Here is a 23,802-nt window from a genome sequence, read left to right on the forward strand (position 1 = left end):
GTCTTGGTTGGGACATTCAACCCATTTACTTTTAAGGTAATTATTGATAAGTATGATACTGTTGCCATTTACTTTGTTGTTTTGGATTCGAGTTTATACACCTTTTCTATGTTTCCTGTCTAGAGAATATCCTTTAGCATTTGTTGGAGAGCTGGTTTGGTGGTGCTGAATTCTCTCAGCTTTTGCTTGTCTGTAAAGCTTTTGATTTCCCCTTCATATTTGAATGAGATCCTTGCTGGGTACAGTAATCTGGGTTGTAGGTTTTTCTCTTCCGCCACTTTAAGTATGTCCTGCCATTCCATTCTGGACTGAAGAGTTTCTGTTGAAAGATCAGCTGTTATCCTTTTGGGAATCCCCTTGCTGTTTTCCCTGTGCTGCTTTTAATATTTGTGCTTTGTGTTTGATCTTTGTTAATTTGATTAATGTGTGTCTTGGGCTGTTTTGCCTTGGGTTCATCCTGTTTGGGACTCTCTGGCTTTCTTGGACTTGGGTGATTATTTCCTTCCCCATTTTAGGGAAGTTTTCAACTATTATCTCCTCAAGTATTTTTTCATGGCCTTTCTTTTTGTCTTCTTCCAGGACTCCTATGATTTGAATGTTGGAGTGTGTGACATTGTCCCAGAGGTCTCTGAGGTTGTCCTCATTTCTTTTAATTCTTTTTTCTTTTTTCCTCTCTGCTTCACTTATTTCCACCATTCTATCTTCTACCTCATTTTTCCTACTTCTGCCTCAGTTATTCTACTATTTGTTCCCTCCAGAGTGTTTTTTATCTCATTATTGCATTATTCATTATTGATTGACTCTTTTTTATTTCTTCTAGGTCCTTGTTAAACATTTCTTGCATCTTCTCAATCCTTGTCTCCAGACTATTTATCTATAACTCCATTTTATCTTCAAGATTTTAGATCATTTTTACTATCATTATTGTAAATTCTTTTTCAGGTAAACTCCCTATCTCCTCCCTTTTTGTTTGGTTTAGTGGACATTTATCATGTTCCTTTACCTTCTGAGTATTTTCTGCCTTTTCATCTTGTTTAGATTGCTGTGTCTGGGGTGGCCTTTCTGTATTCTGGCAATTTGTAGTTCCTCTTTATTGTGGAGGTTCCTCCCTGTAGGTGGGGTTGGAAGAGTGGCTTGTCAAGATATCCTGGTTAGGGAAGCTTGAGTTGGTGTTCTGGTGGGTGGAGCTGGATCTCTTCTCTCTGGAGTGCAATGAAGTGTCCAGTAGTGACTTTTGAGATGTCTTTGGGTTTGGTGTGACTTTGGGCACGCTTATATTAAAGTTCAGGGCTATGTTCCTGCATTGCTGGAGAATTTGCATGCTATGTCTTGCTCTGTAACTTCTGTTGGCTCTTGGATGCAGGTTGGTTTTAGTATAAGTATGGAGGCTTTTGGATGAGCTCTTGTCAAATAATGTTCCCTGGAGTCAGGAGTTTTCTGGTTTTCTCAAGTTTTGGACTTAAGCCTCCTGCCTCTGGTTTTTAGTCTTATTTTTACAGTAGCCTCAAGACTTCTCCATCCATACAGCACCGATGATAAAACATCTCAGTTAATGGAGACTAGATTCTCCACAATGAGGGACACTCAGAAAGATTTGCAGAGTTATATGGAGAAGAGAAGAGGAAGGAGGGAGATAGAAGTGACCAGGAGGAGAAGAGGGGGAGTCAAAAGGAAAGAGACAGATCTAGCCAGTAATCAGTTCCCTAAGTGTTCTCCACAGCCCAGAATACCCAAAGAGATTCACAGAGTTGTATGGAGAATATAAGGGTGAGGAAGGAAATAGAGTTGACCTACGGGAGAAAAAGTAGAGTCAAAAGGGGGAGATGGCAATCAAGCCAGTAATTACACTCCTAAGTAAAAATGGGTATCGAAGATTGGATTCTTCAAGGTACAAAATTGATAACAAATACCAAAAAGCAAAGATTAAAAATCTAGAGTTTAGGTGAGACTCAAAAATACAGTATTAAAACAACAAAACAAAATCACAAAAATTATAAAAAATATATATGCAGTTTGCTTTAAAAATAGGGTCTTTATTTTGCAAGTTAATAGTAGGTTATAAAAATGAAAATTAAAGGGGTAATAGCAGACTTAGGAATTTAAAAAAATTTTTTTAATTAAAAAAATGGTAATAGTAAAAATATATCTAGGAATTTCTCTGGAGCTGTTGTGGGCAGTGTGGGATCAGTTCAGTTTCAGATAGTTCCTTGTTCCAGCTTATACTTTTCAAGATCTATAGGCCCCTTTTAATGTAGTCGGTACTAACTACAAGGTTTTAATCTGTTGCACCTGTCATTTCCAAAGTGGTTCCCTCTGTTTCTTTTGGCTTCTTCTGTTTGCAAGTCTCTTCAATGTCTAATTTCTGCCCTGACACAAGGTGTTGAAAGCAGTCACTTATTTAGGCTCACTTGTTCAGTCGTGCTGTGGGGAGGGAGGAAAACCGCAAACAAATATCACTGGCATGTGTTGGGAGTGCTTGCAGTGTCTCAGCCACACTGGATCACAGCATGTGTGCTTTCCCAGTCTACATGGCTCAGGCTCCAGGTTGCTCTGCAGGGGAACTGTCTAAAGCAGGCCCTGGGTTGTGGGGGTCAGGTTCTTGGATACTCCACAAAGGCACAGACTCAGTGGGTCCTGTGTTTTGTGCCCTTCCCAGGTCCGAGCAGCTCGGGTGACCAGGTGCTTAACAAGCACACACTCCCCAGGCGCGGTGCGCCTTATTGCCTCCCCCGTCCCAGCCGCTTAATTTCCTGGGTGTGCAGCAGGAGCGCCGTCTCAGGTGTGCAGTGTGTCTCTCGGAGAGCTGATCTCTGGCTGCGACCCTCCTCGTGGATGTCAACTGTCCAGGACCCAGTAAGACTTGCTAGCAACTGGGAGCCTGCTCGCAATTTGGTAGAGGATGCCATCTCTGAGATCGAGATTGCCCCTTTCCGGCTCTGACTGTTGCCTGCCTGCCTCCCTGCCTCCAGCAAGGGATGGGCCAGTCCGCAGCTGGCTATCTCTCCTCTGGTATTTGCTCAGTCCTTTGTTCTATGAGCAGGCCTGGCAGTGCCTTGCTGCTGCTGCTAAGTCGCTTCAGTTGTGTCCGACTCTGTGTGACCCCATAGATGGCAGCCCACCAGGCTCCCCCGTCCCTGGGACTCTCCAGGCAAGAACACTGGAGTGGGTTGCCATTTCCTTCTCCAATGCAGGAAAGTGAAAAGTGAAAGTGAAGTCGCTCAGTCGTGTTCAACTCTAAGCGACCCCATGGACTTCAGTCGTGTTCAACTCTAAGCGACTCCATGGACTGCAGCCCACCAGGCTCCTCCGTCCATGGGATTTGCCAGGCAAGAGTACTGGAGTGGGGTGCCATTGCCTGCCTTAGGTTAGGGCTTTTCGCAGGAAAGTTTTCTCTCTTTCTTTCTCTCTCTCTCTTTTTTTTTTTCCCCTCTCTCTTGTTATCCCACAGTTTGGGTTGCTATCTCACGTTAGCTCCCTCAGATTGCCCTCAGGGCATTCAGGCCCCGTCCTTACCCTTAGCAATGCAGCTCGCGACTCCCTGTTTAGCCCCCGCTTGCTGGTGGTGGACCTAGCATCTGGGCTGCTTCTCCACTGGGAGTTGTCGTTAGGCACGTGGGTTTTGTATATTTATTTATTTATCCTCCCAGTTATGTTGAGGTTCCAACACTGAGGTTCCACTCTGAGATTCCAACACTCCCCACAGATCCACTGGTGAGAGGGTTTCCTTGTGTTTGGAAACTTCTTCTCTTTTACGACTCCCTCGTGGGATGGGTCTCCATTCTTAACTCTTGTCTCTCTTTTTACCTTTTATATTTTGTCCTACCTCCTTTTGAAGACAATGGGCTGCCTTTCTGGGTGCCTGGTGTCCTCTGCCAGCATTCAGAATTTGTTTTGTGGAATTTGCTCAGCGTTCAAATGTTCTTTCAATGAATTTATGGGGGAGAAAGTGGTCTCCCCGTCCTATTCCTCTGCCATCTTAGGACTGTCCCTAGTCCTTTAAATCTATTTCTCACTTCCTGTGTATAATTGTAAGGGATTTGATTTAGTTCATACCTGAATGGTCTAGTGGTTTTCCCTACTTTCTTCCATTTAAGTTTGAATTTTGCAATAAGGAATTCATGATCTGAGCCACAGTCAGCTCCTGGTCTTGTTTTTGCTGAAAGAATAGCGTTTCTTCATCTTCGGCTGCAAAGAATATAATCAATCTGATTTCAGTATTGACCATCTGGTGATGTCCATGTGTAGAATCTTCTTTTATGTTGTTGGAAGAGGGTGTTTGCTATGACCATTGCGTTCTCTTGGCAAAACTCTGTTAGCCTTTGCCCTGCTTCATTCTGTACTCCAAGGCTAAATTTGCCTGTTACTCCAGGTGTTTCTTGACTTCCTACTTTTGCATTCCAGTCCCCTATAATGAAAAGAACATCTTTTTTGGGTGTTAGTTCTAGAAGGTCTTGTAGGTCTTCATAGAACCATTCAACTTCAGCTTCTTCAGCATTATTGGTCGAGGCATAGACTTGGATTACTATGATATTGAATGGTTTGTCTTGGAAACGAACAGAGATCATTCTGTCATTTTTGAGATTGCATCCAAATACTGCATTTTGGACTCTTTGGTTGCCTATGATGGCTATTCCATTTCTCTAAGGGATTCTTGCCCACAGTAGTAGATATAATGGTCATCTGAGTTAAATTCACCCACTCCAGTCCATTTTAGTTCGCTGATTCCTAAACTGTCAACGTCCACTCTGGCCATCTCCTGTTTGACCACTTCCAATTTGCCTTGATTCGTGGACCTAACATTCCAGATTCCTATGCAATATTGCTGTTTATAGCATTGGACCTTGCTTCCATCACCAGTCACATCCACAACTGGGTGTTGTTTTTGCTTTGGCTCCGTTTCTTTATTCTTTCTGGAGTTATTTCTCTTCTGATCTCCAATAGCATATTGGACACCTACCGACCTGGGGAGTTCATCTTTCAGTATCCTATCATTTTGCCTTTTCATACTGTTCATGGGGTTCTCAAGGCAAGAATATTGAAGTGGTTTGCCATTCCCTTCTCCAGTGGACCACGTTTTGTCAGAACTGTCCACCATGACCCATCTGTCTTGGGTGGCCTTACACTCCATGGATCATAATTTCATTGAGTTTGACAAGGCTGCGGTTCATGTGATTAGATTGGTTAGTTTTCTGTGCTTGCGGTTTTCAGTCTGTCTGCCCTGTAATGGAGAAGGATAAGAAGCTTATGGAAGCTTCCTGATGGGAGAGTCTGACTGAGGGGAAAACTGGGTCTTGTTCTGATGGGCCTATTATGCTCAGTAAATTTTGAATCCAATTTTCTGTTGATGAGTGGAGCTGTGTTCCCTCCCTGTTATTCACCTGGCACCAAACTATGGTGGAGGTGATGAAGATAATGGTGACCTCCTTCAGACAATCCTGAGTATGGCATGCGCTGCTACAGTCAGGGCCCCCAACCCTGCAGCAGACCACCACTGACCCACTCCTCAGCTGCAGACTCCTGGAAAGTCTGAGTCAGTCTCTTCTGGTGTTACTGCTCCTTTCTCCTGGGTCCTGGTGCACAAGGTTCTGTTGGTGCCCTCCAAGAGTTTATTTCCCAGTTCTGTGTAAGTTCTGGCAGCTCTCTGTTGGGGTTAATGGTGACCTCCCCCTCCTAATTTCCTTTAGGATTGACTTGTTTGATCTCCTTGCAATTCAAGGGACTCTCAAGAGTTTTCTCCAGCACCACAGTTCGAAAGAATTCTTCGGCACTGGGCCTTCGTTTTTTACTGTACAAAATCCCCTGAATGTAGTAATATACTTGACATGGAAGAGGTATACAGTATTTGTAACAGTGTATCTTAGTACACTGGATTAGATGAACCAAGTTTCTGTCTTTTGCAAAATGTAGGTAGTAACAGAAGCTACCTCATAAAGGTGTTTTAGGAGTTTTGAAGTTTATGTAAGATAATACATATACCAGGTACAAAGAACAGCGCTTGGTACCTAAGTCCTCAATGAATAGTTGCTCTTTAAAAATTTATATTGCAATGTAATGTTACTATTACATGTTAAATTATCATAATGTATTTTTAATTTCATGTGAAAATTATAACATCTGTTTCTAAGATTTAGGATGGGATCTGTCCCATCACAAAATTTTCAGTGTGTTCAACAAGAAAGAAAACCAATGAAAAGATGATGTAACCCCATTCTATGTCTCCCTTGTTGACAAAGTGCTGAGATCTATGATTATTTGAAGATTCTAAATATACGGCATTGATGACCCAAAAGTTCTTCTCAGATTTCATCTTTTCTAATAGCTTCTGAAAAAATATTCCCGGGAGTGTCAACTCTTAGTGTCAAGTTAGCTAATTTTGCATTTACAGTAGTGTATTGCATTTTATCACATTGACTTTATCTCACGAGTCTATTCATGTCCAGTCTGCCTTGGTCATAAGAAATGCATTATCCAATTACTTATTCAGTCTCTTTGCTAATATGGAAATAAGCAATTTACTTCATTGGCTAAGTCACTAAAACAGACATCATTGTGTGCACATGCATCGCTTTAGTCATGTCCAACTCTGTGTGACCCCATGGACTGTATTTTGCCAGGCTCCTCTGTCCATGGGATTCTTCAGCAAGAATGCTGGAGTGGGTTGCCATGCTCTCCTTCCAGGGACCCAGGGATCAAACCCACATTTCTTACATCTCCCTCATTGGCAGGCAGGTTCTTTACCATTAGCACCACCTGGGAAGCCCATCACTGGGTCTCTGTTAATTCTGGCTAAGATGCAGAACTGAACAATACTTTCATGTGTACTTCCTTCTATGACTTCAGAATTTTCCTGTTGCTGAATTGACACTGATGAATTTTAATATATGATTATAAAACTCCTTTAAGGTTTTTAAATAAAATTCCTCAATAAATCCATCTTGATTTTTACACTGTTGTTCTTGGGACTGAGCCTCTTCACTTTTTTCTTGTTTGAGATCTTGAGAAACTTCAAAGTTTATTGGGTAAGTGAGAGTCTATACGTGCATTAATTTTCAAATTAGCAGGATCAACATGAGATGTATAGTATACTCAGAGAACCTGTTCTAATCTCCCCCTTCTTTCCCTTCTTACTGGTGGATTTGATTCATGCTTCATGAGAAATAGAAGTAAATGGACACTTTCTCATTTTCCTTTCACTGTGTCTCTGCAGCCTCTTGAATCAGCACCCAGTGTCTTTCATCCACTATCATAGGAGGAAACATACCTGTTCCTAGATAAAGCCAACCCTTTCCTTGAGCTCTGTACCTCATCCCCTTTCACTTTCTCAAAGACTTTACTCCCACAAATAGACGTCTCTCTCCTGAATTATCAGTGTCCCTCTTTCTAGGGGGTTGTGTCCTTCAGCCAACAAACCTGCTCTTGACCTCCCACTCCTGTCTAGTTGCTACCCCATTTTCCTGCTCTCTCACAGAAAAACTTCTCAAATGAATGCCTTTCCCCACTGCATCACCTATTTTCAGTCCATTTCATATAGGCCTTTGTCCTCCCCACTACATCTGAAACTTCTAAAAGATTCATCAGAGACCTCCATGTTACCACTCAGTGGTCACATTTTACCTTCATCTATGTAACAACTCAGTGGCTTTTCTCCCAAGTGACCATTATCTCCTCGAAACTTTTCTTGGCTTCTGTGATACCCTGCATGCATGTGTACGTGCTAAGTCATGGTATGTTCTTTCAGTCATGTTCAACTCTTTGCCACTCTATGGACAGTAGCCCTCCAGGCTCCTCTGTCCATGGGTTTCTCTAAGCAAGAATACTGAAATGAGTTCCCATGGCCTCCTCCAGGGCATCTTCCCCACCTAGGGATCAAACCCATGTCTCTTATGACTCCTGCATTGGCAGGCAGGTTCTTTACCACTAGCACCATGTGGGAAGCCACTTTGTGATACTCTACTCCCCTGATTTTCCTATATCACTACCTAGTGACTATTATAGACTGGTAACTTCAAAGTGTATATATCCAGATCTAACCTTCCCCAGGATCCCAACTTGTATATCTAAATGCAATTTGGCATCTCCACTTAGATGTCTCATGAGCATCTCATATCCGTTTATTATGATCATCTTTACATGTAAATAAATATATATTTAGAATCCTTTTGCTCTTCACTCTGCTTAGTGCTCTCTTCCCTCATCTTTTCTCTTTATTTCCTGCTCCTTCTCCTAAACCAGTCCCCAATAGTTTAGATCCCTTGGTGATTCCATAGCACCCAGTAGTTTTCCTTTGTGGTAATTAGCACACTTACAGTCAATTAGTCAAATATATGATTATCTGTTTAATGTCAACCTTGTGCCTTTAAAATTTCTGAGACCACAGGTTTTCCATGTTGTCCACTATCTCTTCAGGGCTCAACTCAGTGCTTGAGCATATTAGGGCCACTATAAATATACTTATTTCTTATCTTTGTACATCTAGGTTGTTCCTATGTTTCACCACTACAAGCAGTTCTACAATGAACTTTCATGTAGCTAAATCTTTGACACATCTTTAATCATGTGTTTTTAAAAATCCCTAGAAATAGAATCATTGGTTTTATAATAAGATGCACATTTTCAAGGTTTTTGGCTAAGGGTGATAGTCTGAAAAATTGCCATCATTAACTTCTCCTCTCCCTGTACAAGCATGCCACTCATCCGTCAATAAGTGGTGTCTCTAGAGAACAGACTTATGGTTGCCAAGGGGGAGGAAGGATGAGGGGGGAATGGAGTGGGAGGCTGGGGTTAGCAGATGCAAGCTGTTATATACAGAATGGATAATCAACAAGGTCCTACAGGATAGCATGAGGATCTGTATTCAATGCCATGTAATAAGCCATTATGGAAAAGAATATTAAAAAGAATGTATGTATGTATGTAACTGAATCACTTTGCTGTACAGCAGAAATTAATACAACATTTTACATCAACTATACTTCAATAATAAATTAAAATTTTAAAAAGTGATGTCTCAGGACTTCCCTCATCATCCAGTGTTTAAGAAACCGCCTTTCAATGCAGGGGATGTGGGTTCAATCCCTGGTCAGGGAACTAAGATCCCATAAGCCTCAAAGCAGTCAAGCTCATGTGCTGCAACTACTGAGGCGTGGTTGCTCTGGAGCCCACGTGCCGCAACGAGAGCGCCCACGTGATGCAACTAAGACATGACACAGACGAAGAAGAGGGATGTCTCCTTTCCTTATCCTTGTGTGATTTCCTTTGACCTTCAGAATGTGGTGAAGATAGAATTGCCAGGTAAAATACAAGATGCTCAGTAAAATGAGAATATCAAACAAACAGAAAAGTGGGACATACTTATACTAAAATATTATTTGTGACTTATCTGACATTCAAATTTAACTGGGTATTCTGTACCATTTTATTGATGTATAGCTGATTTATAAGATATTATCTTCATGTGTACAGCATAATGACTCCATATTTTGGCATATTATGCTCAATTGTAAGTTATTGCAAGATAATGGCTATAATCCCCTGTGCTATACAATATATTCTTGTTGCTTATCTATTTTATACACAGTAGTTTGTATATGTGAATCCCATATTCCTAGTTTGTCTCTCCCCCTCTACCTCCCCTCTTTGGTAACCACAAGTTTGTTTTCTGTATCTGTTTGTGTTTCTGTTTTGCACATACATTAATTTGTATTATTTTTTAGATTCCACATGTAAATGATATCCTATAGTATTTATGTTTCCCTGTCTGATTTATGTCACTAACATAACATATTCTCTAGGTCCATCCACATTGCTACAAATGGCAGAATTTCATTCTTCTTATGACTGAGTCAATCTTCTTAATCCGTTTGTCTGTTGATGGACACCTGGGTTGCATCCATGTCCTGGCTGCTATAAATAGTGTTCAATGAACATTGGGGTGTGTGTATATTTTGAATTAGTATTTTCATTTTTTAGAGATATATACTCAAGAGTAGAATTGCTGGGTCATATGGTAGTCCTATTTTTGGGTTTTTGAGGATGCTCCATACTGTTTTCCACAGTAGCTGCACCAATTTACTTTCCCACCAATAGTTTACAAAGGTTCCCATTTTCCCATTTCCTTACTAATATGTTATTTGTAGACTTTTTGATGATAGCCATTCTGACAGGTGTAAAGTTATATCCCATTGTGATTTGCTTTTAAGAATCAGCAATGTTGATCATCTTTTCATGCGGCATTCAGTATTTTTATTTGCTAAATATAGAAACACTACTATGAAGACACTATTGCTATTCCAGGCCTTGGAGGAAAATTGCCTTACAGTGTTGTGTTGGTTTTTGCTATACAACAATGCGAATCAGCAGACCTAGCCTTTGAGAGACATAGCAGTTTCTCCTGTTGCTCTCTGGAAACCAGCTAGCATTCTGTAAAGAACTTTGCCCTAGACTCCTGAATGAATAGAGGTCAGCTAGAGAAGCCAGGGGGATGAGAAGTCACTTGACATATTTCAGCCCTAGCAGAGCTCCCAGGCCCAGAGCTGGGGGGTAGGGTATAGAGGATTTCTCATCTAATATCCAGGTAAATTTCAGAATTGCTATAAACCTGTTCTCTGTGTTATTGAATAGGAGCATCCATGGTGACTTTCCTGTCCAGTTCTCACCATTGAATGCCTGGTAGGGGTGGAAGAGCGGAGGCAAGTTGGGAAAGTTCACAGTTCACAGCTTTCTAGACCCAGAGGAGCTGTAGTCACATCTTAGCATGATTCAGGTCATGAAATATTGAGACTTTTAAAAATTTAATTCCAAAGTGGGTATTTATTTTATTATTTAAAACATTTTTAAATTTTTTAAATTTTATACCGGAGTATAGTTGATTACGGGGCTTCACAGGTGATTCAGTGGTAAAGAATCTGCCTGCCAAGCGGGAGACACAGGTTTGATCCTTGGGTAGGGAAAATCCCCTGGAGAAGGAAATAGAAACCCACTCCAGTATTCTTGCCTGGGAAATCCCATGGGCAGAGGGGCCTGGCAGTCTACAGTCCATGGGGTCACAAAGAGTCAGATACAACTTAGGGACTAAACAACAACAATAGTTGATTAATAATGTTGTGTTAACTTTAGATGTACAGCAAAATGATTCAGATATACATATACACCTATCTATTCTTTTTCAAATTATTTTTTCCCATTTAGGTTGTTACAGAATATTGAGCAGAATTCCCTGGGCTATATAGTAGGTTTTTGTTAGTTAGAAATATTGAACTTTGAGGCTGATGCTTTCTTGGAATGAGACTTTGAGGTGTTTTGGGAGGTGGTCTGTTTTGTTTTGTTTTGCATGAGAAAGAATATAAATAATTTGTGGCCAGAGGGAAGACTCTGTTGGATTAAATATGGTCACAAATTCTTTGTCATTCCTCAGATCAAGAGGTAAAATTTGTTTCTTCTCCCACAGGAACTCTCGGCTGGATTTGTGACTTGCTTGAAGAAACAGAATGTGATGGATGTGAAGCTGTGTGACTTTCAGCTTTTTGAAAAATAATTAAAAGTCCTGATTTAGAGCATTTGCTAATTTCTAAGAATCCACCTGAAATGCAGAAGACACAGGAGATGTAGGTTTGATCCCTAGGTCAGGAAGATCCCCTGTAGAGGAAAGTACAGTGTGCCTGCCTGAAAAATCCTGTGGACAAAGGAGCCTGGTGGGCTATGGTCCAAAGGGTTGCAAAGAGTTGGACATGACTGAATAACTGAGCACGTGGTGTAAGTGCTGCCAGCATGACTGATTTCGAGCTACCAATGTGATATCACAGAGCATGTAGTTGGAAAGAGATAGCATATATGACCAATGGGCTCCAGCATACCATCGCTTCCAGACTTACTCCTTAAGAGATCTGTCAGCTTCCATATTTGCTTTCTTGGAATCCAGTTGACATGAAGGATCCTTGGGCTAGGCTCTTGAATGATGAGAGGCAAATGGAAAGAAAGGCTATGTGGAAAAGAAAAGAAGCCTTAGGCGATCCATCCCTGGCTGGGCTCCCAGCTGAGTGTAGCTGCATGCATGGCCTCAGCCAACATTCCATGACAGGAAAGACCACGCAGCCAACTCACAGAAATGTGAGACACAATACATTGTTGTAGATTTAAGCTACTACATTTTGGAATATTTTAGTCAGCAATAGGTAACTGGAAACATGTATTGCCAAGCCATTGTAAAACAATGTTCACATTTTACTCCTATGTTAGCAGTGTGGCTCAGCTGGTAAAGAATCCACCTGCAATGCAGGAGACCTGGGATCAGTCCCTGGGTTGGGAAGATCCCCTGGAGAAGGGAAAGGCTACCCACTCCAGTATTTTGGCCTGGAGAATTCCATGGACTGTATAGTCTGTGGGGTCTCACAGAGTCAGACATGTCTAAGCAACTTTTACTTTCACTAACAATGTATACAAGAGTGCCTTGTTCTTTGCGCATTAGCCTGAACTTTCCATTATCATCACCAGGTTGATAAGTTAAAAAATGTACTTTGCAGTTTAGCTTGTATTCTTTGAAAATGAACTTGAACAGTTTTTCAGGTGCTTATTGGCCATAAATTGTCTGTGCTCTCTGTCCGTTTTTCTCTTGATTTGTAAGGGCTTTTTATATTTTAATAGGGCTTCTCAGGTGGCTCAATGGTAAATTGTCTGCCTGCAGTGTGGAAGACACAGGTTTGATACCCGGGTCAGGAATATCCCCTGGAGAAGGAAATGGCAACCCACTGTAGTATTGTTGCCTGGGAAATTCCAAGGCAGAGGAGCCTGGCAGGCTGTAGCCCATGGGATCACAAAAGAATCAGACATGACTTAGCAAGTAAACAAAAACAATATAGTTGGTTAACAATTTTGTGTATAGTAAAAACAAATGGACAATATTTTGCAATGTATGTGGCTACCTAGTTTGCTTGTATGCTCTTTGCAGTAAAAAGCTTAAACTATTTGTATGAAAAAATGATGCCTATGGCAATTTTCTGCAAGTTTCTTATAACATGATCATTTTCAATTTTGGCTTATTTGTTTTTTTAGTATTTCTCACTGTATTCTAATATTTCCCCTTGATTTATTATTAGTGATTTTATTCAAATGAAATCTTCAGCTGAAACCCAGTGCAAAATACACTCTGTCCATTCCACTCCTCATTCCAATTTGAACAACACTGGCTTAGGCCACTGTGGTAGGTTAATTCTTCAGCCATCCTTGTATTAAACACTATGGAAAACCTTTGCATAAACAGCGTGCCAATTTTAATTTCATAAATTTGAAGGTGTGATTTTAAAATGTTATCAGTTTACACAAATTTTGAATAATATGAATCTTTGAAAACTAAAAAGTATTTAAAATTGTATTGGATTCTGGAACAAAAATAGGAGCATAATGGGAAAATTAATGAAATTTGAGTAAAATCTTAAATTCAGTGAATGTTACCCATGTTAGTTTCTTAGTTTTGACAAATGTACTATAGTAATGTTAGGTGTTAATGACAGGGAAAACTGGGTAAGGGGTATAAGGAAAGTCAATACTATCTTTGCAAAACTTTTCTATAAATCTAAAATTATTTCCAAAGAAAAAGTTAGTTTTGAAAAAAAAAAAAACACTAAAAATTTACTCTAAGAAATGCTCTGTAATATTGTAGGATTGTTTATTATTATTATTATGAGAATACTATTTCTTACATTATATTGTTCTTTGGGTGGGATAATCTGTCTAGAATTATGCAAGTTTTGAATTATATGATCTTTTTAAGATCTTTATCCCATGGATTTAATTCACTGCCATATGAACTGTATAGTTAAATCCCATTTTGAAAATTGAAATAGAAAAAATTGAAGATGTAAGCCTTCAGTTTTTAAACTAAAAGAACTTCCTTCTCCCATTTAAGAGTCAAAAACAGAACTAAAACTCTCTCTCTTCAGTTTCTAACATTAGAATTGTGGCAGCAAAACCTTATCATTCTATGTGATCTCTGGACAAGTATGTGATTAAAGACATGACTTTAAGTGTGGAATCTGGAAGCTAGGTCATCGGGTAAGGCTTGATCTATACTCTGAGGCAGAAATGTAAGCATGGAAATCTAAACCTTGCAGGCACAATTTTTATTAGAAGTTTGGCTTTTGTCCATGCAATTGGTAGGATTTCCCACCTCCTCCCTCCCACATTTCTGTGTTCTCTTCCATCACAGCAAGTGTCTTGGGAGTGGGGTGTTTTAGTTTGTCATCATTTCACATTCTTTTTTAGGTTTCTTTGCAGATTAAAAAAAAAAAAAAAGTACCTTTTTATAGGTTTCACAGTTGTAAAAGAAATTCCAACAATTAAATTCTAGATGTTGCAGGATTTACATTTCCTATAAAATACTCTATATTTAAAGTATATCCCTTGAAATCCTTTATACACTCCCACTCCCCTGTGCCTCATTTCTTATAATACCTTCTCTCTGATACTGAATGGCCTTTGGATAAACAGTGTGTTTATATTTCACATTGATATGAATTAGCAAATTTGAAACAGTGAGCAGTGAAAAATATTATTAAGGTCTCACTTTGTGCATATACATTGAAATAATTTTAATTCCCCTCACTAGAAATTGTTGATTGTGCATTAAACAGTAAGTTGGATGTAAGAAATGTATTTCATTTTCCTAGGTTTACATGCACTCAGACTATTATTTCCCTCATTACATTTATTCTTAAGGGAAAAATCTATCTTTATGTCTTATGCATGTTTTGAGCTACATGAGGTTTTCAGGAGTTGTTCCCACAGTGACTCTCCAGTGACTTGGATGATCCAGCTCCTCTGCTGTGAATCTGTTTATTATTTTTGCTGATTGTTAATGATAAAAGTTACTGATTGCTTAATCCTGTACTAGGGACTATGTTGATTATCTGTGTACTCAACAATGTGTCTTACTCCATTATCTAAGAAGCAGATATCATTATATCATCTCCATTTTGTAAATGAAAATTTTCATGCTTGGAAAATTTAAGTAACTTGCCTTAAGGGAATATCTTTGGATTCCAAAAGTCTGGAATAAGATTTCTTTGTCAATGCCAAGATTTTTGCTAACCACTTTAGTATGAACTATTTGCCACACTTCCTTCTGTCATTTCAGTCCTGTAGAAAGGTAGGTAGATTTTGTTTCTGTGATCATGGTCTTTCAACTTTTTAGAAAATTAAGTAATTTATTCATTTCTAGCTGCACTGGGTCTTCATTGCTGTGGGCGGGCTTTCTCTAGTTGTGGTATTCAGGCTTCTCATTGCAGTGGCTTCTCTTGTTGAGGTGCATGGACTACCGGCAAGCAGGCTTCAGCAGTTATGGTACACAGGATCAGTAGTTATGCACAGGCTTAGTTGCCTCTTGGCATATGTAATCTTCCCTGACCAAGGATTGAACCAGTGTCCCCTGCATTGCCAGGATGATTCTTATCCACTGCACCACCAGGGAAGTCCATTTAAAAGCTTTTTTTTAATTCAATTTTTTTTTTTTTGGCTACAAAAACGTGGAATTTTAGTTCCCCAAACCAGGATCGAGCCACTGCCCACTGCATTAGAAGAATGAAGTCCTAACAACTGGACCACCAGAGAAGTCCCTGAAATTTTTTAAATGACTGTTTTCTAATCCCAAAAGGAGCACTGTGCTCCCAAGTTCTTGAAGATTATTATCAGTAGCAGTTATAGACATATAAAGTATCAGTTCAGTTCAGTTCAGTCGTGTCTGACTCTTTGCGACCCCATGAGCTGCAGCACACCAGGCCTCCCTGTCCATCACCAACTCCCAGTGTTCACTCAAACTCACATCCATTGAGTCAGTGATGCCATCCAGCAATCTCATCCTCTGTTGTCCCCTTCTCCTCCTGCCCCCAATCCCTCCCAGCATCAGGGTCTTTTCCAATGAGTCAACTCTTCACATGAGGTAGCCAAAGTACTGGAGTTTCAGCTTTGGCATCATTCCTTCCAAAGAACATCCAAGACTGATCTCCTTAGGAATAAACTGGTTGGATCTCCTTGCAGTCCAAGGGACTCTCAAGAGTCTTCAACACCACAGTTCAAAAGCTTCGGTTCTTCCTCAGCCTTCTTCACAGTCCAACTTCACATCCATACATGACCACAGGAAAAACCATAGCCTTGACTAGAGGGACCTTTGTTGGCAAAATAATGTCTCTGCTTTTGAATATGCTATCTAGGTTGGTCATAACTTTCCTTCCAAGGAGTGTCTTTTAATTTCATGGCTGCAATCACCATCTACAGTGATCTTGGAGCCCAAAAAATCTCCACTGTTTCCACTGTTTCCCCATCTATTTCCCATGAAGTGACAGGACCAGATGCCATGATCTTAGTTTTCTGAATGTTGAGCTTTAAGCCGACTTTTTCATTCTCCTCTTTCACTTTCAAGAGGCTTTTTAGTTCCTCTTCACTTTCTGCCATAAGCGTGGTGTCATCTGCATATCTGAGGTTATTGATACAAAGTATAAGTCATATAAAATAACTCATTCTGGTTTTGTTGAAAGAGGCAACCACAAATCACTGCTATTTTTCAAAATTATTTTGCAAGTTTTGTGTTTCAAAATGAAACCTACATTTATTGCCTTTAGGTAAGAGTTATATTAAGGAAAGGGCTTCCCTAGGGGCTCAGGTGGTAAAGAATCCGCCTGCAATATGGGAGACTTGGGTTTGGTCCCTGGGTTGGGAAGATCCCCTGGACGAGGGCATGGCAACCCACTCCAGTATTCCTACCTGAAGAATCCCCATGGACAGAGGAGCCTGGCAGGCTACAGTCCATGGGGTTGCAAAGAGTCAGATATGACTGAGAGACTAAGCACAAGACATATTAAGAAAGAGCAACTAAAATTTTGGATGGGAAGAACTACCATTCTTATGCAGAAAATGTTAGATATCTGAATCTTTTCCTGTGGTTCAAAGTGTGGCAAAAATCTTCAAAAAGGGCAGGTATCTAAGTGGGTGTGGGTAGCACCTGCTACACTAGAAGAATTAAGGTGTCTGTTCTCATTACCATCACTGTTATCTGGACCAAGTGACTACATACCTGTTGGTCAGGTCACTGTCTCCAACACAGCATTTTATGGGCTCAGGAATTATTCCTGATCTATATTGCTGTTCTTCCTGATGTTGCTCCAGCCTTTCCACCACTATTCTTTCTCTTTAAAAATTTTTTTTGACATATAGTTGATTTATGGTGTTGTGTTAATTTCTGCTGTACAGAAAAGTGACTCAGCTATACATATACATACTTTTTAAAAAATATTCTTTTCCATTATGGTTTATCTCAAGATGTTGAATATAGTTCCCTATGCTATGCAATAGGATTGTGTTTTTATCTATCCTATATATAATAATTTACATCTGCAGTCTCAAACTTCCAATCCTTCTCTCCCCTACCCACCCTCCTTAGCAACCACAAGTCTGTTCTCTATGTCTGTGAGTCTGCTTCTGTTTCATGAATTGGTTTATTTGTGCCATATTTTAGATTCCATATATATATGTGATATCATAAGGTATTTGTCTTTCTCTTTCTGATTTATTTCGCTTGGTATCACAATCTCTAGTTGTATCCATATTGCTGGAAATGGCATTTTCATTCTTCTTTATGGGCAAGTAGTATTCCATTACATATATATACCACATCTTCTTTATCCATTCATCTGTTGATGGACATTTAGGTGGTTTCCATGTCTTGAATATTATGAACAGTGCTGCTATGAACATAGAAGTGCATCTATATCTTTTAATTATAATTTTGTCTGGCTATATGCTCAGGAGTGGGATTGCAAGATCATATAGTAATTCTATTTTTAGTTTTATGAGGAACCTCCATACTGTTTCCCATAGTGGCTGCACCAACCTACATTCCTGCCAACAGTGTAGGAGGGTTTTCTTTTCACCGCACCCTCTCCAGCATTTGTTATTTGTAAACTTTTTAATGTTATTTGTAAACATTCTGACTCATGTGGGGTGATAACATTGCAGCTTTGATTTGTACTTCTCTAATAATTAGAAACATTGAGCATCTTTTAATATGCCTGTTGACCATCTGTATGTCTTCTTTGGAGAAACGTCTATATAAGTCTTCTGCCCATTTAACAGTTGTGTGTGTGGTGTTTTTGTTTGTTTGTTTGTTGTTGTTGTTTTTGCCCAGTACTGTCCTTTTTGTACTTATACACTAGGAACAAGAATACTGGTTTCAGAATTTGCCATTTATTAAATAATAATAATAATATAGCAGCTAACAATCAGGTTTTCACCTGAGCAAACCTCCGTATAAGCCTTATCTCATGCAGCCCTCGTAACTTATGAAGTAGGTGCAATTATTTTAATATAATACTCACATTTTAGGAAACTGAAGTATAGACCTTGATCTTTGGTGAAATTTTTACCTTTCATTTTTTTCTTCTGTAAAATGGAGATTATATCTATTATTCATTTACTTTCCATAAGTGAAGAAATGTAGTTGCATTGGATAAATAACCTTTTGCTGTAACCTTGATACACATGATGGAACTACTTTTCAGATGGATACAAATAGTTTCCTTTCTAGGCTCCCAAGAATTTATCTTTTCATTGCTTACTTTATTCATTATTCACCCTGATTGCTTCCAAAAGGGCTTCTCTGCAATATTTTTTTCTTCTTATTGAAAGGAGAATTGTCATCAAGGAGAGCTCAGAGGACTTCTCTAGAATGAAATTACACCTAAACACACAAGTTATTTGACTTTGAGGAAACAAAAGAAGGGCTTCCCTGCTGGCTCAGACTGTAAAGAATATGCCTGCAATGCAGAAGACCTGGGTTCAATCCCTGGGTCAGGAAGATCCCCTGGAGAAGGGAATGGCTACTCACTCCAGTATTCTTGCCTGGCGAATTCCATGGACAGAAGAGCCTGGCAAGCAGGCTATAGTCCATGGGGTCACAAAGCAGACACAGCTAGGTGACTAACAACACTGAGCAACACATATAAACAAAAGAAACCCATTGCTATCAGGATTTCTGAATCCCTAAATCCTACCGTTTCTTCCCATTGGAGTCACACAGATGACATTTATACATGAGAATGCTAGAATTTTTTTTCTTAAGTGGTGGCCAGAAGAAGATAAAAATGAGAAAAGACTGGACAAGAACTTCAGTGACACTGAACCTCACTAGAAGGGGAAGCCCAGAGGCCAGCTCCCCAGGGCCAGAGTGGCTCAGGGTCCTAGTCTCCAGACCCACAATGACAGGTGTGGGCAGGAGGGACTCTATGGTTGATGCAAAGGCATGTACACTAAGGTCCCTTTAATGAAAATATGAGTGGCTATCCATACAGGTCCCTACCCACACTTGAACATCAGTAGCCAGACATCCTAAATGATTCATTTTCCTGAAGTTTACCAGGAAGGAAACTCCTCTTTCCCAGGTTTGTTCTTTATAGATACTCCCGAGGAAGTTTGATTATGGGAATGTAATTGATAGATTTGGATAGTTGTCATTTTTCTCACTAATAAAGAGTTGGGAAGACAAGAGGGCAATTAACTTAGAAGTAATATTTTTAAAATATTAATAACTATACAAAAAGAAAGAAAAAAGAAAGGGAAAGGAAGTAAGGTAAAGAAAGAGGGAGGAATAAAAGAAGAGAAAAAGGAAGAACAAGAGAAAAATCCCTAGGCATTCATACAACTCTCTCAGGGTCCTTGATTGGGAACTAGATATTTTTTAGGTCAGGAACAGAGGCACAGGGAGAAAACCTTGAGTGAAGTTCAAGATCTATCTCTGATGGTAATTCATTACCACAAAATCTCTGTGTGTTGGAGTAGGTGAGAACCATGTTTCAATTATTTCGCTGAAGAAAGGGAAGGACAAGTGCCAACACATGCCAATAACTTTCTCAAGATCACAGGTCCAAAATTTAAAAGAAGCTAGGTTTAGGGACTTCCCTAGTCCAGTGGCTAAGATTCCACACTCCTAAAGCAGGGGATCTGGGCTCCATTCCTGGTCAGGGAACTATATTCCACATGCTACAACTAAAGATCCCACTAAAGATTCTGCATGCCACAACTAAAGGATCTCTGATGAAGACTGAAGATCCCACCCGCTGCAACTAGGACCTGGTACAGCCAAATAAATAAATAAAGAGGAAAAATAAACAAACAAAACAAGCTAGGCTTAGAAGTGTCCAAATTTTAAATGTCAGGAAAATTTTAGGCTTTGGGTGGTTAAGTGTTGTTATAAAACAAGAGAAAATATAAAGAACAGAAGGACAAAGAAGCAGGAAGAAGGGGAGGGAGGCTAAAAATACAAAGTGTATGTTTGCTTTGATGACCTTCGGTCTTGGACAGGCATGAGTCTTGCAGTGTTGTGAAACAGGGATTAGGGTGGATATAGCACATGTGGATGTTAGGCCAGAATCACTGCATGGGTACTGTGGGGATTCACTAATTTAAAAAAAAATTGTAATAATTTACATGTTTCAATGCCATTCTCCCATATTATCCTGCCCTTGCCCTCTCCCACAGAGTCCAAAAGACTGTTCTGTACATCTGTGTCTCTTTTGCTGTCTTGCATACAGGGTTATCATTACCATCATTCTAAATTCTATATATATGCGTTAGTATACTGTATTGGTGTTTTTCTTTCTGGCTTACTTCACTCTGTATAATAGGCTCCAGTTTCATCCACCTCATTAGAACTGATTCAAATGTATTATTTTTAATGGCTGAGTAATATTCCATTGTGTATATGTACCACCGCTTTCTTATCCATTCATCTGCTGATGGACATCTAGGTTGCTTCCATGTCCTGGCTATTATAAACAGTGCTGCAATGAACATTGGGGTACACGGGTCTCTTTCAATTCTGGTTTCCTTGGTGTGTATGCCCACCAGTGGGATTGCTGGGTCATATGGCATTTCTGTTTCCAGTTTTTTAAGGACTCTCCACACTGTTCTCCGTAGTGGCTGTACTAGTTTGCATTCCCACCAACAGTGTAAGAGGGTTCCCTTTTCTCCACACGGTCTCTAGCATTTATTGCTTGGTTTGATGCATGATACAGGGTGCTCAGGGCTGGGGCACTGGGATGACTCACAGGGATGGGATGGGGAGGGAGGTGGGAGTGGGGTTCAGGATGGAGAACACATGTACACCCATGCCAGATTCATGTCAATGTATGGCAAAACCAATAAAATATTGTAAAGTAAAATAAATAAATAAATAAAACTGAGATTAAAAAATAATAAATTTAAAAAAAATTTTTTAATTAAAAAATTGTAGTATAAAATACTCAGAATTTTACTGCCCTCTGCAGTTCTTTTAAGAATCAACTTAATATGGAATGATTTCTGTCTGATGAGACTTTCCTCATCTTCATGTCCTCAATGAACAACTTTTTCCCACATTTCTTTACCATCATCAGAGACCTCATTTTGTACTCGGGAAAAGCCTGTTCTGCAGCAAGATTACCTCTCTCCCTTCCTTCCAATTATATATATATACACACATAATACATGTATGTGTGTGTGTGGATATATATATACAATTTATAACAAAAACGTATATCCACTGAAAAATATTCAGAAAATACAGAAATAAAAACAATTTAAAATCACATTTAGTTCCACTGTTGTTGTTGTTTAGTTGCTAAGTCATGTCCAGCTCTTTGCAATCCTGTGGACTGTAGCACATCACACTTCACTGTCCTTCACTATCTCCCGCAGTTTGCTCAAACTCATGTCCTTTGAGTCAGTGATGCTATCCAGCCATCTCATCCTCTGTCTCCCCCTTCTCCTCCTGCCCTCAATCTTTCCCAGCATCAGGGTCTTTTCCAACGAATTGTCTCAGCTTCAGGTGGCCAAAGTATTGGAGCTTCAGCTTCAGTATCATTTCTTCCAATGAATATTCAGGGTTGATTTCCTTTAGGACTGACTGGTTTGATCTCCTTGCTGTCCAAGGGACTCTCAAGAGTCTTCTCCAACACCACAGATTGAAAGCATCAGTTCTTCAGTGCTCAACCTCCTTTATGGCCCAATTCTCACATCTGTACATGACTACTGGAAAAACCATAGCTTTTACCATCTGGACCTTTGTCAGCAAAGTGATGTCTCTGCTTTTTAATATGCTGTCTAGGTTGGTCATAGCTTTTTTTCCCAAGGAGTAACCGTCTTTTAATTTCGAAGTCACAGTAATTTTGGAATCAAAGAAAATAAAGTCTTTCACTGTTTCCATCGTTTCCCCTTCTATTTGCCGTGAAGTGATGAGACCAGATGCCATGATCTTAGTTTTTTGAATACTGAGTTTTAAGTCAGCTTTTTCACTCTCCTCTTTCACCCTCATCAAGAGGCTCTTTGGTTCCTCTTTGCTTTCTTCCATAAGGGTAGTATCATCTGCATATCTGAGTTTATTGATATTTCTCCTGGCAATCTTGATTCCAGCTTGAGCTCATCTAGCCTGGCATTTCACATGATGTACTCTAAATATAAGTTAAATAAGCAGAGTGGCGGTATACTGCCTTGATATACTTCTTTCCCAATTTGAAACAAGTCCGTTGTTCCATGTCTAGTTCTAACTGTTGCTAACTGTAGCTTCTTGACCTGAATACAGGTTTCTCAGGAGGCAAATAAGGTGGTCTAGTTTTCCCATCTCTTGAAGAATTTTCCGCAGTTTGTTGTAATCCACACAGTCAAAGGCTTTAGCATAGTCAATGAAGCAGAAATAGATGTTTCTCTGGATTACTCTTGCTTTTTCTATGACCCAGCAGATGTTGGCAATTTGATCTCTGGTTCCACTGCCTTCCCTAAGTCCAGCTTGTATGTCTGGAAGTTCTCTGTTCACATAGTGTTGAAGCCTAGCTTGAAGGATTTTTGTAACCATAAATTTGTTTTCTATGTCTGGAAGTCTGTTTATGTTTTGAAATAAGTTCATATGAATCATATTTTTAGACTCCACATGTAAGTGATACCATATGATATTTTTATTTTTCTGAGTTGCTTCACTTAGTATGATAATCTCTAGGTAATTAATATTTTAATTGTCTAAAATATTGATTGTCTAAAGTGCCACAATTTATTTAAATCATTCATTAGTATGGATATTTCTATGGCTACAGATTTTTGCCAATATAAAAAAATACCACACAATATCATTGAAACTAAATTTTTGCATACTATTTATTCAGGATAAGTGAAGTGAAGTGAAGTCACTCAGTTGTGTCCGACTCTTTGCAACCCCATGGACTGTAGCCTACAAAGCTCCTCTGTCCATGGAATTTTCCATGCAAGAGTACTGGAGTGGGTCACCATTTCCTTCTCCAGGGGATCTTCCCAGGCCAAGGATTGAACCCGGGTCACCTGCATTGCAGGCAGATGCTTTACCATCTGAGCCACCAGGGAAGCCTGTGATTTATTCAGGATAGATTCCTAGAAATAGGTCAAGATAATCACATAATTAAGCATGAACAGGTAGAGTTTTAATAAAGACCATCAGTTTTTATTCCAGAAAGACTGTGGAATTTTATACTCCCATCAGCAATAAAAAACAAGAGAGATGAAAACAGTGTATGTATATGTGTACATATTTGCTTGTATTAGTGTGCATATGTGTTTCTTCTAATAAGGTGAAATATTGCTTAACTTAGGTAACTATATTAGAGTGACTAGTTGCTACAATAAAACCTAAAATTGTAATGGCTTAACATAATAAAAATATATTTTTTGCTGATATAACTGTTCAGTGAAGGGTTCCTGACTGAAGATGGCTTTCCTCCATGGGTTGATCTAGAGATTTGGACTCTTCCATCTTGTGGCTGG

General features: G+C 39.5%; 1 long non-coding RNA gene across 1 annotated transcript in view; it reads left to right on the plus strand.

Moving 5' to 3' along the window:
* The window catches only part of LOC120854401, a 50,617-nt gene extending 35,744 nt beyond the window's left edge, over positions 1-14,873 (plus strand). Inside the window, exon 4 of the long non-coding RNA XR_005718972.1 lies at positions 11,447-14,873. This is a non-coding gene — a long non-coding RNA (uncharacterized LOC120854401). The remainder of the gene's footprint in view (positions 1-11,446) is intronic.
* The last annotated feature ends 8,929 nt before the right edge of the window (positions 14,874-23,802 follow it).

This window comes from Oryx dammah, unplaced genomic scaffold, assembly GCF_014754425.2.
Source record: "Oryx dammah isolate SB20612 unplaced genomic scaffold, SCBI_Odam_1.1 HiC_scaffold_27, whole genome shotgun sequence".
NCBI classification, from domain to species: Eukaryota; Metazoa; Chordata; class Mammalia; order Artiodactyla; family Bovidae; genus Oryx; species Oryx dammah.